Raw genomic sequence first — 5,000 nt, forward strand, 5'->3', positions numbered from 1 at the left:
CAGTGGAGACAACTGCTGTCCAGACTATCTGGGCTAGAATTTGATCATTGTGGAGAGTGTCTTGCCCAAGATACATCCCCGCTCTCTTAGCCAAGAGGGCTGTAGGACAGTTGGCTGACGGGCGCAATAGCCAAGTGGTTAAAGCGTTGGACTGTCAATCTGAGTGTCCCGGGTTCGAATCACGGTGACGGCACCTGGTGGGTAAAGGGTGGAGATTTTTACGATCTCCCAGATCAACATATGTGCAGACCTGCTAGTGCCTGAACCCCCTTCGTGTGTATATGCAAGCAGAAGATCAAATACGCACGTTAAAGATCCTGGAATCCATGTCAGCGTTTGGTGGGTTATGGAAACAAGAACATACCCAGCATGCACACCCCTGAAAACGGAGTATGGCTGCCTACATGGTGGGGTAAAAATGGTCATACACATAACAGCCCACTCGTGTGCATACGAGTGAATGCAGAAGAAGAAGAAGAAGAAGACAGTTGGCTTTTGGGTGATCTCCAAAGGCTGACTAGCCCACAAAGCTGCAGTGGTGACCTAGTGGTAGCTTGTTCGCTTAGGAAGTGAAAGAGTTCTGAGCACATAGGATTGACTGAATCCTACACTCACCAGTATTTTCTCCCCATCAAATAGAGCTTGAGTGGTGGTCTGGATGCTAGTCAGTTGGATAAGACGAAGTCCTGTACAGTGTAGCATTCACTTTGCGCAAGTGAAGGAACCCACGGCAACAAAGGGGTTTTGCCTGGCTAAATTCTGCAGAAAAATGCACTTGGATAGGAAAACAAATACACATGCAGGCAGAAGAAAAAGAGTGGTGACACTGTAGTGACACACTGTATCTGGGGGACAGCAGCCCAAATTTTGAACAGAGAAATCTGTTGTGACAAACAGTAGTACAAATTAATGCAAAACAATGCAATACAGTACAGTACAATACAATAGAATAGAATACAATACAATACAGTAACATAATGTTTATAAGATACAAGGCACACACATGCAAATAACTAGATAAATAGCTAACATCATGTGCTGTGACATCAGTGAAATAGCAAAATTTCCCAACCCTGGTTGTACACCACTTCCTAGTTTTCAGCTGACAAGGAACATTGCCAGTGTTGTTAGATGCTTATATAAAGTGTAAACTGTCCTTTAAAAATTGCTCTCTAATGTGCTGAACCCTATAAGAATTGTTCTATAATGTGTCAGATTGATCAAGTAGATCAGTATCATCTCCCAGTCTTTCACTGCTGATTCACAGTATGTCTTCTTTATTTTGTATTTGTATTTATATTTCTTTTTATTACAACAGATTTCTCTGTGTGAAATTTGGGCTGCTCTCCCCAGAAAGAGCGTGTCACCACACTACAGCGCTACCCATTTTTGTTGTTGTGTTTTTTTCCTGCGTGTAGTTTCATTTGTTTTTCCTATCGAAGTGGATTTTTCTACAGAATTTTGCCAGGAACAACCCTTTTGTTGCCATGGATTCTTTTACGTGTGCAAAGTGCATGCCTCACACTGGACCTCGTTTTATTGTCTCATCTGAATGACTAGCACCCAGACCACCACTCAAGGTCTAGTGGAGGGGGAGAAAATATCAGCGGCTGAGCGGTGATTCAAACCAGCGCGCTCAGATTTTCTCGCTTCCTAGGTGGACGCTTCACCTCTAGGCCATCACTCCACTTCTTATTGAATGTTTAAGTATACTTTTTTCTTTTCTTTTTTTTTTTTTTTAATCTTCAACAATTTTTTAATTCCCCATCATTCACCCATCCATTCCACAAATCTTACATTCATTCATCAACATCTTTCTGCTGTGGTCGTTATACAGGGTTACCTGCAAATGGACAGGAAAAGAGAAATGAAAAGTGTCATGGAAACATGCAACAATGTTGGCAATGACCTGATGTTGTAAAATGCATAGAGCTTCAAGAATATGCGCTCTAGTGAAACATCTTAATAAATACATAAACAAATAAGTAAATAAATAAACATTTCTTGAGACAGTATGGATAAATTATGTGACGGATGTCTTCACATTCTTTTTAAAGAAATGCTATATCAGTGTATTACTGTTTTTGTTTCATTTTTTTAAACTATGCAGCTCTTTTTTTTTCCAACAAAGTGGGTGGTATTTATAGATCCAGAACAAGCAAGGCAATATAAGGTTTAACAAAACAAAAATCTAGGTCGTAAAAATCATAGTCTGCGAAACGAAGAAGACATGGAGGTGAGTTTGTTTAAGTATACTTTTTTTTCTTCAATTTTCAGGTCATGTGTGCTTATCCTAAGCTGTGTTCAAGTCTTTTTGTGAGTGTTTTAGGAGTTGGTTTTGGTTTTGCACTGTTGGATGTGGTGTGTGTTTACTTTTTGTTTTATTTATTCAGTTTTAACCTGTAGGCCAGTGTGTGTGTGTGTGTGTGTTTGTGTGTGTCACACACACACACATGCGCGTGCGCACACACACACACACATACACACACACACATGCTCATACACGTGTGCGCTTGCACACACACATACACACACTCACACACACACACACACACACACACACACACACACACACACACACACATTCACACACACATGTACACACAAACACAAACATAAACACACACTATTGTACACACACACACACACACACACACACACACACACACACACACACACACACACACACACACACACACACACACACACACACACACACACACACACACACTCATATACACATTCACACACACATGCACACACAAACACAAACACACATACACACACACTATTGTACACACACACACACACACACACACACACACACGCGCGCGCGCGCGCGCGCGCGTTTCCACACACCCCTCCCACTGCCCCCTCCCCCCTCCCCTTTTATTTCTTTCGTCTATACCACTTAAAGCAGAAAAACGCTAAATTGAGAAGGAGGAGGAATTTTGTTTAATGTCCCGTCACACATATCGGTGATTGAAGACATTTTGTTAAAGTATTTTTGAATACATTTCAGTATTATCAGTTAGAAGGGGTGGGAGATGTGAATGAATGGAGGGTTGGGGGAAACTGGGCAAATGAGGGTGAAATGAGGGTGAAGTTTGAAAAAAAAAAAAAAAAAAAAAAAAAAATCTTAATACAATTACAGGAAATTACTTAAAGGACTTCGTAAAAGAGAAGTCATTAAACTGACAAGCGAAACAACTGATAATTAATGCAAAAAGTCAAAAATATTAACGTTCTCAGTCACTTTCGTGTGCATAAGGCTTCATCAAGCTACAGTCAAAAATTATATGCTTAATTGTCAGGTTACTAGAGCATATGCACTTGACATTAGAACAATAATACTTGGTCCATAATGAATCTGATAATAGTCTGAGAGCTAAACTCAGAACTGGTCTGCGATTTGGACCAAAGTCTGAGAGAGTCAACTGACGAGGTTTTAGACATGAATTCAAGCACCTATGAAAGTCTCTTTCTAGTCTATTGCTTATTTCCTTGTATGACAATGGGCAATATACTTTTATACTATCTATATGATTCTTTGGCCCCCTTTTTGCTGCCCTGTCTGCTTGGTCATTATAAAGGAATCCAGTGTGGGATGGTATCCAACAAAAATCAACATTTGTACCCTTCACAAATATGGAGTGCAATAAATACCTAATTTCAAACAATAAATCTTCTCTTTGATTATTCTCAAAAAGGAGCAAACTTTTTAAAACAGATTGAGAATCAACACAAAATAGGATATTACTTACTGTGATTGGTATATCAACAAGATGATTTTAAGCCATAAGGATGGCCACCAGTTCACCTAAATAATGTAATTTTTCTGTTTTTAGGTCAGGAATGATAAAAGCAGATCCTGCACTGCTATCATCCAGGACCGAGTCATCAGTGTAAACTTTTAAATGATAATCAAACTTTTCTTCTAATCCAATTCTGACAGATGCTGCTATTATATGTGGAGATTTTCCTTTTGTTGTGTCAGAAGCACATATGTTGACGTTTGCTTTTGTTAACTCCCAGGGAGGGACAGGTGGCACCAGAACACGAGGTGCCATATCATGCAAATCAATGTCTGAAGAATTTAAAATATCTGACACATATGTGCAGATGGTTTGTAGATTTGAATTAAATTGAAGACTGCAACAACAGCAACTTCTACTGCCGCTATACACTCTCTCTCTCTCTCTCTCTCTCTGACCCTGACTCGACCATGTTTTTCATTTCTCACATCCATCCTCCCCCCCAAGCCCCCTCTCACCCCCAGTCCATCTTCCCTCACCTCCTCCTGCTCATGGCTGACCCAGAGAGAGCGAGAGAGATATGAAAGTGAACATCAGATTGTGTGCTTCAAAACTTCCTTCTTAACCCCCCCTCACTTCCTGCTTCCCCCTCCTCCCCCCCCCTTTTTTATTTTTATTTAAAATTTTTTTTTTTATTCTCCAACTCTTTCTTCCTCCCTCTTCCCCTTGCCTTTCTGGGGATTTCGTTTTTTTTTCCCGCCCTTGTGTCCATGTGTCTCATCTGTATAGTTTCGGTTTGTATGATCTGTCTCTTAGGGTACAGTGATCAAATTCTAACCCAGATCTCCTGATTGCTTCATACAGTCACCTTCTTACCATGTTCAGCAATGCCGATCTACTCATGACAGCAGCTTGGAGAATCCTACTTCTTCCTGCCCTTCTTTCTTTCTTTCTTTCGACTGGTGTGTTGTGGTTCTGAATGTGCGTGTGTTATGTTGACCTGAAGTCGTCTTCTTTTTCTTCTTCTGTGTTCGTGGGCTTCAACTCCCACTTTCACTTGAATATACGCGAGTGGGCTTTTAACGTGTATGACCGTTTTTACCCCGCCATGTAGGCAGCCATACTCCGCTTTCGGTGGTGTGCATGCTGGGTATGTTCTTGTTTCCATAACCCACCAAACGCTGACATGGATTACAGGATCTTTAACGTGCGTATTTGATCTTATGCTTGCGTATACACACGAAG

General features: G+C 40.8%; 1 protein-coding gene across 1 annotated transcript in view; it reads left to right on the top strand.

Moving 5' to 3' along the window:
• LOC143280123 (TBC1 domain family member 2B-like) overlaps positions 1-5,000 on the top strand; it is a 66,044-nt gene that overhangs the window by 16,394 nt on the left and 44,650 nt on the right. The gene's annotated exons all lie outside the window — the stretch shown is intronic.

This window comes from Babylonia areolata, chromosome 3, assembly GCF_041734735.1.
Source record: "Babylonia areolata isolate BAREFJ2019XMU chromosome 3, ASM4173473v1, whole genome shotgun sequence".
NCBI classification, from domain to species: domain Eukaryota; kingdom Metazoa; phylum Mollusca; class Gastropoda; order Neogastropoda; family Buccinidae; genus Babylonia; species Babylonia areolata.